This window comes from Rattus norvegicus, chromosome 11, assembly GCF_021556685.1.
Source record: "Rattus norvegicus strain SHRSP/BbbUtx chromosome 11, alternate assembly SHRSP_T2T, whole genome shotgun sequence".
NCBI lineage: Eukaryota > Metazoa > Chordata > Mammalia > Rodentia > Muridae > Rattus > Rattus norvegicus.
The window spans coordinates 50,263,574-50,275,903 of record NC_141544.1 but is presented as its reverse complement, the minus strand read 5'-3'; the positions used below and the strand labels follow the sequence as shown (position 1 = coordinate 50,275,903).

The 12,330-nt window shown below is 48.3% G+C and overlaps 1 long non-coding RNA gene across 1 annotated transcript in view; it reads left to right on the top strand.

Moving 5' to 3' along the window:
- Window positions 1-3,636: 3,636 nt before the first annotated feature.
- Window positions 3,637-12,330, top strand: part of LOC148002562 (uncharacterized) — a 54,426-nt gene continuing 45,732 nt past the window's right edge. The window contains exon 1 of the long non-coding RNA XR_015633736.1: window positions 3,637-3,731. This is a non-coding gene — a long non-coding RNA (uncharacterized LOC148002562). The remainder of the gene's footprint in view (window positions 3,732-12,330) is intronic.

Genomic DNA, 12,330 nt, shown 5'->3' with positions numbered 1-12,330 from the left:
ATGCACACACACATACACACATACATACACACACATACACACACACATACACACACATACACACACATACACACACATACACACACATACATACACACACATACACACACACATACACACACATACATACACACATACACATACACACACATACACACACATACACACACATACACACACATATACACACACATACACACACATACATACACATACATACACACACATACACACACATACACACATACACACACACATACACACACATACACATACATACACACACATACACATACATACACACACATACACATACATACACACATACACACACATACACATACATACACACATACACATACATACACACACATACATACACACATACATACACATACACACACATACACACACATACACATACATACACACACATACACATACATACACACACATACACACATACACACACATACACACACACACAAACACAAACACACATACACACACACACATACACACACACAAACGACATCCACAATAGTAAAATTTAAAAAAGCACGAACATCCTGTGGTTTCAATCCAGGCAGGGAGCAAGACAAAGAATAGCACCACCTCACTGCCTTAAGCCGTAGTGAGGTGTCAGCTGCTGCAGTTAGCCAGAGTTCAAGGCAGTGGGCAGGACGTCTTGTCCGTCCTGTTTGCAGTGATATTCTGGAGGAGGGATATTGGTCCTGGATGTCCTTGTTCTCTGTGGCTTAGCACATCTGAATCCCAGAGAACCCAGGATATCAGGGCCTGAGATCCAACACCTGCAGCTTCTGGCCTCACAGGTGTGGTGGTCTGGGGCCAGAAGTGAAGTCAAAGTCAGGAGCCCCAGGGGCTGGGTCAGAAATGTGCTTAGAGTGGGTGATGCGTGAGCTACAGGGAGAAGATGGGGGGGGGGGCAGCTGGTGGCAGAGTAGAGCTCCTTGCTGCTCATTCTTGCTTAAGTTGAAAGGCTGGCTCATGTCATCTGTCTCTAAGCTCACAGGAGATGGAGCCTCCTGTCTCTGCTTCCTCTATGCTGGGATTATAAAGGTGAGTTGCTATGCCTAGCTTTGCTCCTTACGTGGGTGCTGGGGATCCAAACTCAGGTTTTCATGCTTAAAGCATCACTGAACTACCTTCCCAGCCCAGAGGGTTCATATTTTAAATAAAATACATCCTTCTCTAAAGGGCCTAATGGCTCACATGGGGAGGGTGCTGATGTTTGGGTCTTAGCTGCTGAGAAGGGCAGTGGAGGCTGAGGTCTGGTTAGCTCAGACTCTGGTTTCAGAACAGCCCTCAGAAGTTTTCCCATCTCTGCAGACACAGAGGGGTCCCTTTGCTCTGTTCTGAAGTTTGTCAGGCGATAGCCACTGCGTACTTTCCAGTGTTACTACTTAATGAATAATTTTAGCGCACACAATGGCCCCATAGCCAGTGGCAGTTAAAATAGCTGAGCTTTCCTAACTACATACATTGGGATTTTTTCCCCTTTTCCCTGCAGGTACTCTTTATAGCCCGTCAGACCATTGTTCATAGATGGTGTGACTTCTGAGCCACATAACTATCAGAATCTGGCCTGTCAACTTGCAAGGTCACCGGAAGGCTTACTGTCCCCAATCCTGGAACATCTTCAGAAGTCACAAAATTCCTGACATTGGCAGGCGGTTATGTTTGCGGCTGACCTACAGCGTGTGGCTGTCTGTGATGCCTACAGCTGGGGTGAGACATACGTTGGACACTGGAGTTGGTAGAGGCTGGAGGGGATGTAGGCTCTGCATGAGGGCAGAAGGTAGACAGCCAGTCTTAGGGTTCTTTAAGCATTAGGTCCTGTCCTGCTTCATGTTGAAGTAGCAGCATTTATTCCTGAAGACACCCAGTGAAGCCCTTACTGCTTTAGTAGGTGGCTAGACTCTCTGTCGAATTGTCAGGAATGCTTTTCTGGAAGCATCAACTAGAACAATCTTAGAGACACCCAGCCTGGTTTGCTACGAGGAGCAAAAGTTCAATGGGGCTGTGAAGTCCTGCGTCACCCCACAGTGGGTTGCTCCAGCTGCTACCCTTGTTTCACCAAGGACCATCCTGTTTGTCTTTTTTGTGAGTTGTATGGCCAGATTCCCCCAAGGTTTGAAGAAGCCTCACATTTTACTTCCTACGAGGGAAGAGGCAGAGTTAACAGGCCTTGGTGGGGAATGTTGTTAAGTGTGCAGGCCTCATTCCCAGTAAGGAGGGACCAGGTTGGGGCGTGAGTCCCTCCTTATCTAAAAATTAAGCTTCTAGCTTTTTAAACAAGAAGAAAAAGCTTCCCATTGTATTAAAGAGAGAAAGAGAAGCTACGCCTCATCTCTCCTCAAATGAGGCAAGAAAGTTGGGGTCAAATGCCTGTTCTACGTGTTGATTGAGAATCAGTTTGCAACCCCATAAGAACAATACCAACCAACCAGAGCTCCCAGGGACTAAACCACCATCCAAAGAGTATACATGGACACCCATGGCTCCAGCTATGTAGCAGAAGATGGCCATGTTGAACATCAGTGGAAGGAGAAGCCCTTGGTCCTGCCAAGGCTCCATGCCCCAGTGTAGGAGAATGTCAGGGTGGTGAGGCGGGCAGGGGTGGGTGGATGGGTGGGGGAACACCCTCGTAGGAGCAGGGGGCGGGGGGATGGGATAGGGAGCTTATGGATGGGAAACCGGGGGAGGGGATAACATTTGAAATGTAAATAAAAAAATATCCAATAAAAGAAAAGAATTGTGAGATGGGGTGATGGGGGCTGGGAGGTGGCTCAGCCATTAGGAACACTTGCTGCTTTTGCAAGGTTAAGTCGCCAGCACCCATTTTAGGAAGCTTACACCATCTGCGACTCCAGCTCCAGGGGAGCCAATGTCCTCTTCTGGTCACTATAGGCAGCTACATTCATGTGGTACACATACATATATCCTCAGAGACACATAGAAATACGTGTTTAAAAGATTCTTAGTGGTTTAAGGGTGACAATGAGGCTCAGAGCAAGAATGTTAGCCCAACATTCACAAAGCGTTGTGTCAAGCCTTCCCAGCATGGCAAAACCGAGGAAACACCTTCCCCAAAGAATTAACATGGTTGAGAGGCATTTTATATGCTGCAGGCTTCAGAATGTGACTGTGTTTGGAAATGTCACAGTTGTAATTAGCGAAGATGAGGCTCTCTGTAATATGGTGAGTGCCAGGTCCTTCTCTCCTCAGGTGGGGCAGTTCAAGTGTATCTAAAAGTCACCACAGCCTGCAGCTGAGAGCCAATGAAATATTGACATTATCCACAAAGTTAATGGGGCCCAACAGTGGTGACCTTGGTGGGTACATGGCTCTGAGGCTTCATACATACTCTGTGTGGGATCCACTGTCGCGCCCACCTAGGCCAGCAAGGAAGACGCAACACGGTCGGATTCTTCTCAACAGCCTTTATTGCAGGACCACCTCATTGCTGATACAGGGACCTCGAGCGGCAAAAGCGCTCGCCTTATATACACAGCAGGCTGAGGCTATGCTAATTGTCCTTCAGGGATTGGCGGAGCATGAATCCCTCATTAGCATATTAACGTCCCGACCAACTGGCGCCAGGTGCAAAAGCCGCACATGCGCAGTACCGTTGTTCACCACAGGTGGGCGCCAGATCAACTCATTATCCTTCGGCCGCCCTGGCAAGGGGACAAGCCTGCACATGCGTGGTAAGTCGCTTACTACCAGATGGGACTGGATGTCGGCGCCATCTTTGTTTTACCGCGCCGCTGCCAACTTCTGGCATGGAGAAAAATCTTCATTTCCACATGAAAGGTGTTCGGCCCACATAGTTAGTCACAGCCCTCCAATGGAAGCATGGGAAAGGGAGAGAATTTCCTGAGATGCTTTAGAATATAGAGAACTCTCAGCATGGCAGAGTCTGGCACACCATGGCCAGTGTGCATGAGCGAATGTTCAATGAGCACAAGAACTTCCCTCTGAGTGTCCCCTTCGGGTGCTAGGACAACTGAAGAGAGGAGATTCTGGAAAGCCCTGGATGCAGAGATTTCCGGAGACTCCCTTCTACTTCTCGATGGCAGGGAGGCTGCTCAGCTTTGCTCATGGCTTCTTGGCTCTGGAGTGGTGAGGAACAAGTCCCCCTACTCTGTGGCAGGGTTCCCATGCTGCTAAGCTCTGACACAAAGGAAGCCCTGGATTGACTGTGTGGCACGCAGCTTGACTTGTGCTTCTGGCTCCTTGTCTGTCAAAAGGTTAGAGAATAGTCTAGACCTTTGAGGTTGTGCAGAGTTTATACACACAAAGCATTTTCAGATGGGTTCCACAAAATGGTAAGTCCTGGAAACAGCAGTTGTGAAATGTGCTATGGCTAAAAAATATTCCCATTGGGAGAGGTAAACAATGTCCACTCTTCTTCCTGGGTCCCCAAGGCACACCCAGAAATTGTACTGAAGCTTGCTCTCAGAACCAATGAGTTGATTGGGCTTCCTTACAGTAAGAGCACAGGAGAGAGACTACTTACCAGAATGTGGGGGTGTCCCTTCCAAAGGGCCTCACTGGAAAGTCTTTACCCAGTGGTAATGGGGGCTCTCCCACAGTCACATAGGTGGTTCCCCCTGCTTCTGTCTCCATCTCCTGTTCCTACATGTGCAGTCAGGACACAGGTGCGCACATCGGGTGGTAGTGACATGCTGGATACTCAGCTGAGGCGCCATCCCAGTCCCTCCTCCTCTTATAAGGGCCTGTAAACAGTCAGGAAGCCCCGCTGGGGTGGTCGTTTGCAAGGAATACAGCGGAACTCCTGAAGATGGAGAAGAGCCACATATACCAGGCTGACAGACTGTCTGGCCAAAGACCGCATGGAACACCAGGGTCACTGTGCGGTAAGATGTGTCGAGGGAGTGGTAGCAGAGAAATCCACTAAGGGGCGTTGCCTGCCCCTGGTTCTGCGGGAGTAGTAGCAGGGAGAGCCACCAGGGGGCATTGCCTGCCTCTGGTTCTGTGTCTCTTGTGACTCAAGAGAGACCCGCTTCCTTTGACTGCCAGGAAGCCTCTTCTGAGGAGCGTTTGAGATGGCTGCTCTATGTGGATGCAGCCAGGAGCCATTTGGCAAGTGGCTGTTTTGGAAGTTGATCAGCTGAGTGGGCTGGGTGAGGTCTGCTGCGCCTTCTCATGATTTCTCAGCTTCACTCAACCCGGATGGAACAGTGTTCGGCTGGCAAGGCAGGCCAGCAGATGCACGGGGCTTTTCTCAAACTGCTCTCTGAGCCAAATTTAAAGACACCTCAAGTGTGGGTAGCCCCGCCTCCATTTTCTGGTTTGAGAGCTTTTGATACACATTTCAAATCTTGTTTTCTCCCTAGTGAAATATATTGAGATAGTATACTGGGGTCCAGTGAAATCTATAGGGTCTGAGGAGTTTCTCACCCAGGTATAGGAGAGTGGGGCTGGGAAGATCAGTTGGTGAAGTCCTTGCTTTGGGAAAATGAGTTGGATCCAAGGAGCCCACATAAAAAGAAAAGGCTAGGTATGGTGGTGTGTTCTCACCCCCAGCACTGAGGACTCAGAGACAATAGAACACTGGGCCTCATTGGCTAGCCTACCAGATGAGCTCCAGGCCAGTGAGAGCCCCTGTTTCAAAAGTCAAACCAAATCAACCCAAAAAACCCAAGGTGGGTGGCTCCTGAGGAAAAATTCTTGAGGCTTATTCTACCCTTCATACGACACACATGTTCATACACATGTACACACGCATGTGCACAGCACATGCATATGCTAGTGTACACACAAAGAAGTGCTATAGTAGAGAGACGAGCGTTCATGTGTTCAAACTGAGCACAGTGAAACGCAGCCTGGGGTTAGTTTTGTGACAGTAGGCAAACTCAGGAGCTTCGGTCTGTGGGGCCTTAGCTCACAAAGGCCAACCTTTCTATCATCTGATTGATTAGTTCAAATGTTTATTGGGGAACCACACTAGTCAGACACTGGTTTAGGCCATGAGACTTAAGCAGCAGTAACAACAATAACAACAAAACAGAAAGCAAGTTCACTCAGACCCATCCTACTTAGGCGGGGCTTAGGGGGTGAGGAGGAGCCACATCCAGGAGCCTGTTATCAGGCCTGGACAGGATGTTGAATGGTTCCTTGGACTTTACCCTCACTGCAGATACTGCCTTCTGGGTTCTTTACAAAGCACGTGTCTCTGAGGACACCCCTGGCTTGGGAATTGGATATACTTAAGCTCAAATCCAGGTTCTAAGGGACATAACAGTCTGTGGTGTTACAGAACGGCCAAATCTTAGGGATTTATGGAGGAGAGCGTTATTTTATACAATTCTAGAAGCCGGGAAGTCCAAGGCCTTCATGCTGGGTCATTTCATGGCAGGTGGAAGGGTGGGAAACATGCCTGCCCATCTGACAGGGCATGGCAACTACCCAGATCCATAACCTCATTCCCAAAGCGACCAAGTCACTGAGGAGCATTAACCTCTCACAAGGGCACCGACCTATCCTGTCAAAGACCCCACTTTCCACTAAGTCCCCCACACATTCAGGGGACACATTCTAAACACAGCAGAAAGCTTTGGATTCCCAGGTTCTCCCTGGCCCTCTCTCAGGTTTGGAACATAGAAGTCATCAAGTCTGGGACTCTAGAACACTGTACACAGAGATACAGCCATGGTCCTCTTTCTGGGAATTGTGACAGTAGTGGAGGAGCTGTTAGCCTCAGATGGCCCCATACCTTCACCTTACCTTGGAGAGGCAGGGGTGAAGCAAGGAAACCCTGTGGCTTTCTTAGCCAACTTATATTGAGCCCCTCCTATGTGGGATCTTGAGTCTCATGTGTCTGAGATCAGTACTCACCACCTGCCTGGCCCACGGGCAGCACTGTGGTCCCACTGTCTCCACTGAAAGGACTCTGGCCAGCTCAAGAATGGTGAGCATGGCTCCGGGAGGCCTGGCCCTTCTCTCCCAGTCCCTCTGCCTTGCTAAAAGCCTTTAGATTACATTCCTAAAGCTAGGCACCAGGGCTGGAGAGATGGCTCAGAGGTTAAGAGCACTGTCTGCTCTTCCAGAGATCCTGAGTTCAATTCCCAGCAACCAAATGGTGACTCACAACCATCTGTAATGAGATCTGGTGCCTTCTTCTGGCCTGCAGGCATATGTGCAGGTCGAACACTGTATACATAACAAATAAACCTTTAAAAAATAATAAAGCTAGCCACCAAGGGTCTATTCTTTTATTTGGCCACTTCCTCCTCATTAGAATGACCACCAAGCAATCCAGGGCCTCCTTTGGCTCACTCAATTAACATGCCCAGGTAAAATTAAACACCTTATTCACCTCATCCTAACACAGGGTTTACCCTTGTATCTTTATAAACTGGCATTTTCCTATATGCCACATCTGTCTCCTCCCTATCTAGAGGCACTCTACTCTGGGACAAACACTCCTCCTCCTTCTCCCTTGTTCCCTTCCCCTTCTCCCTCATCCTCTATCTCCTGTCTTTGTCTCTTATTCCTTGCCCTCTCTCCTTCCGAGGCAAATAACTCCCCTTTGTACTGAGAACTTGGTCTTGGAGGTCTTGAGCCAACAGTGTTCTCTTTCACCTGTCTTAGGAGAGGGCCAAAGAGCCCTGGTTATCAGAGGTACCAGATTTCTACCTGCAGGGTAGAGCCAGCAACCAGGCAGCTGGATGGCCCCCTGACAGGTCTCATGGGGAGCTAGTGATGTTTGAGGTGGGCCATGTAGGGGAACTGAATACAGGCAGAAGAACTTACTCTCTTGTCTTACCTGGGAAGGTGACAACTTCAGTTTTCACAGGTTAGGTGCTGTAAAAGAAACCAGGAATACATGTAGATCCTGGCCAAACTATACACAGAGTAAGTCAGGAATACCCCGTTCTTTGTTCAGTACAGTACAGGTCCCAGTCTAGGGACTGCCAAGTCCCACCTTCCGTGACATAAAAATCTATACTTCATCGAATCAGACAAGGCTGGAGTAATGTGCCTCATCTGCTTAACAGCCCCTGGCTGTCTGTCCGAAGAGACAGACACTGTCACTTTGTGCCAGGCTCCTTTAACCCAGAAATCCCCAAGCAGCTGCTTTTGATGTGTCTATGGCTCCAGCGCCAGCGCCTGTTATGTAAATAGATGGGCTGTGTGTCTGTTGGCGCTGGCCATTGCTTTTGACTGAATGGCGTTTGTTCTCCTGGGACTTGTACAATCAACACTCGTTGAACAGCACACACCCAGGAGCTGAGACACAGTGGAGACACACAGATTCACATGTTCTGGTAGGATCTGCAGCTGGAGAATTGTAGGATTTTAGTGACCCCGAGAGTTAATTAGCAGCCACATAACACTCAATGGTAACAGGTTAGCAGCTTTGGTTATGGCCTCAGCAACTGCAACACAAAACTGCCAGACAGCATGTAACTCGGAAAGCCAAGCTCAGCGTCCTCAGGGTGACCAGCCTCAGGGCAAGAGGAAAAAAGTTCCACAGACAACCGAATCCTCAGAGCCACTGAGAAAAGTGTGGGTCAGAGGTCAGGCAGGGGCCAGAGGCCAAGCACCTTAAGCAGGAAGGCAAACAACTCAAAATAGCTTCAGGAAGTCCCTGAAACCAACCAGATTCACTAGCTCTCTCTGCCAGAGTAGCAATAAAAACTGTCAGTACATCTCAGAGGAGCAGAGCCAAGCAACAAAGAAGATTGTGAGACCAGACCAGCTAGCTACCTGGAAGAAGCAGAAACCAGCTGAACTGTCTGAAAGAGGTTTAGACCAACTGAGTCACTTGGAAAAGATGCTCCCTGTTGGGCCTTCTGTTGGCTGTGCAGTGTGCTTCAGGTTACCAGCTTTGTGATTTGGCAACCATGGTGGGCTTTGGTGATGAGTTATTTTTTCTTCTGTACATAACCAACCACTTGCCTATATTCCTGTGAGTAATCCCAGTAAAACTCACTGGTTCATCAAGTTGGACTTTAGTGTTATCTTTACTTTGGTCTGTCTTGCGATTCTTAGTTGGAGGTGATGTATGTTGTATCTCCCCAGGAAAAGTTTTGTCATAAAAAGTTTTGTCGTACAACACAGGCTTACTCATCTTCTCAGGACTTCATCCCAGGCATCACACTCAGAAACGATGCTGGCACTGCCAGGAGCATGGCCTTGTAGTTTCTTTCTGCAGCACTGTAGCACTCCCTGCCCCTTTGAAGATCACTTGACCGAGCTTGGCGTCTGAATGTGACTTCCTGTGCTCTGCCTTCCTATTATGGCTGCTGGCAGCATACCATGTGCAGTCTGAGGCAGGATGCTCACATCTGATGCGCCCTCACAGTCTGATAATCACCCTTCATAGCACCCAGACACAGAGGTGGGTCATATATACGTGAAAGCCTCCAGAAAATAGGTTGTGTGTACAGGCACACCCCAGCTCCCTATCTGAACCCTTGACTCCCACACTCAGGGACTCTACAGCCTGTCTGGACCTCAGATAGTTCACAGGCCCTAGGCTCAGCTGTTTTTTTGTTTGTTTGCTTTAGATATTTTATTTAGAAGGTCATAGACAGTTATGAAAGCCTGGAAAGGCTGGTTCTGCTGTTAGGGAAAGGAGCAGAAGGCAAGCCACTGAGTCAAGGCTTTCTGCAAAGATCTTTTTATATGGGCTGCTACCAGAAGGTACCACCCACACTCAGGTGGTCTTTCCACATCAATTAAGGTGATCACAACAGTTCTTCAGGTGAGAATCCCAACTTAGGTGATTCTACTCTGTGCCATGTTGACATTAAGGCCAGCCATCACAACCTATGTCTCTGGAGTTGTGTAAAAATTCCTTAGATGGAAAAGTTAAGAGGCTCTGGTTTAAGAGGGGGAGGGTATCCTAGTATCTTTGCATGGAATCAGGAATCTGGGGTCCTGGGTCTGGAAAGAGATCAGAGACAGTGCCACAGTTTAGATGAAGTCTTCAACGCAGAGACCTTAGGATGACATTGAAGATAAAAGTTATAGGGCCACTGAGATAACTCAGCAGGTAAAGGGACTTCTCTGCAAGCCTGGAGACCTGAGTTTGATTCCTAGAGTGTTGTTGTAAAATTATAAAAAATAAAAAGCTGTCTTTTTCCCTCCACTAGGTCCAGCACTGCAGTGTCCCAAGATATCTGGTAGATATCTTGCCAGAAACTGACATCCCAATTCCATGGTGGCTTAGTGTCTCTAGTTGCCACATACTCTCTTAAACTTACATCGCTACATGAAAGAGCACACAACACAATAACCTCTGATCCAATTGATAAGATATAATTGCCCACCTAATCATACAAGGCCCTGTACCCATCCATCCCTTAAGAATATTCATAACAACCTGTAAATACACAGAGTGGAATCTTAACGTCAGCCTCCATGTTCTCTCTGCAGCTTCTCTGCTGTCTCCTCCTGTCCCAGTCTCCTCCTCTTCCCTCAAACTTTTCTCCCACCCATCCTTCCTTATTGTCCAATGACAGGCCTCGTTCTATCCTGTACCTGCCCTCACCTGTATGACATCCTACATTGGAGTTCATGTAAACATGGATGGAGAGGATGACTCCAAAGAGTTGTTCTCTGACCTCTGTATGCATATCAGGATTCTCTCTCTCTCTCTCTCTCTCTCTCTCTCTCTCTCTCTCTCTCTCTCTCTCTCTCCCCCACCATGAATGCTTTCATCCCTACCCTCTTCCCTCCTGCTGATGCTGGTGATTTTATGGTAGTTACTGATCCTCTGTCCCGCTGTCTCTCAGCCCTCTTTGCACATGCTACTTGACATTGTCTGAACTTGCGCTCACAAAAGCAAGTGGTAGAAACTTGACTCCCAACACAACAGTGTCAGGATTGGGTGCCTATTGGGATGTGTTTATCCTCACACATGGCTACTGTAAGAGAGATCAGACTACAAGGTCACGTCCTCATTTTCTCACGGTGCCGTCTTCTGCCACACACCTTTGCTGGATGCAGACTCTGTACCTTGGACTTCCCTGCCCCTGAACTGTAAGAAATACATTTCTGTTCTGTGACCCAGTCTCCAGTGCTCTGAGATATAACAACACAAAGCAGACCAAAGCACTGTCTTCCATTCCGGCTTCTTATATTCTTCAAAGACATTTTATTGAACTGCGGTCCTATTTCTGACAAGAAGAGAGAGAGAATTCTTATTGTTAACCCCTCCCACTATGCAGGATGTATATTTCTTTTGGTTGCCTTTAAGGTGATCCTTTTGACAAAAGTGGGTTTAGCTGTGATACTCCTTGGTGGGATTTTCATTGAGTTATATGACTCAAGTCAGCTCTTTGAGTTGATGCCTGTGGTAGTTCGAATAATGATCCCCGAATATGCTACTTTACAGTTCTCAGAGCCCAAAATGCATCCCCTTGAATGATGAAAGGGACTTTACAGATGTGACTAAATGAAAGATCTTGGGATAGGGAGACAATCCTGGACTGTTTAGGTAGGTCCAATGTTGTCATAAGGTCCTTATTAGAGGCAAAGTGATGGAACCAGAACCAGAGAGAGGGCACAGCTGTGCACTGGCCAGCAGGAATTGGTTCCCTAGGTCCCTAGGAAAGGTAAGAACATTAACTTCATCTTCTTGGAGGATTCTGGAAGCTATCTACTTTAAACATGGAATCATTCCCAAAGACTTTTATGTTGATGGCCTGGTCCCAGCCGCTGGTGCTATGGAGAGGTGACCAGACTGTACTAGGGAGGGTGCTATGGAGAGGTGACCAGACTGTACTAGGTCCCAGCCGCTGGTGCTATGGAGAGGTGACCAGACTGTACTAGGGAGGGTGCTAGGGAGAGGTGACCAGACTGTACTAGGGAGGGTGCTAGGGAGAGGTGACCAGACTGTACTAGGTCCCAGCCGCTGGTGCTATGGAGAGGTGACCAGACTGTACTAGGTCCCAGCCGCTGGTACTAGGGAGAGGTGACCAGACTGTACTAGGGAGGGTGCTAGGGAGAGGTGACCAGACTGTACTAGGTCCCAGCCGCTGGTGCTAGGGAGAGGTGACCAGACTGTACTAGGGAGGGTGCTATGGAGAGGTGACCAGACTGTGAGGGTGCTCCCTTATGGGAGGATTTATCCAATAACAGGTCTATCAGGAAGTAGGGCTGGAGAAATTAGATCTGGGGATGAGGGGGAGGTTATGTCTTTAAAGAGTGTACCTTGTGCCCTGCCCCTTCCTGCCCCTTAGAAGGCTTCCTCTTCTAAGCCCTCTTTCCACTGTGATATTTTCCTCCACCGTAGGTCAAAAAAGCAATGGAAATAACCAACCATGGACT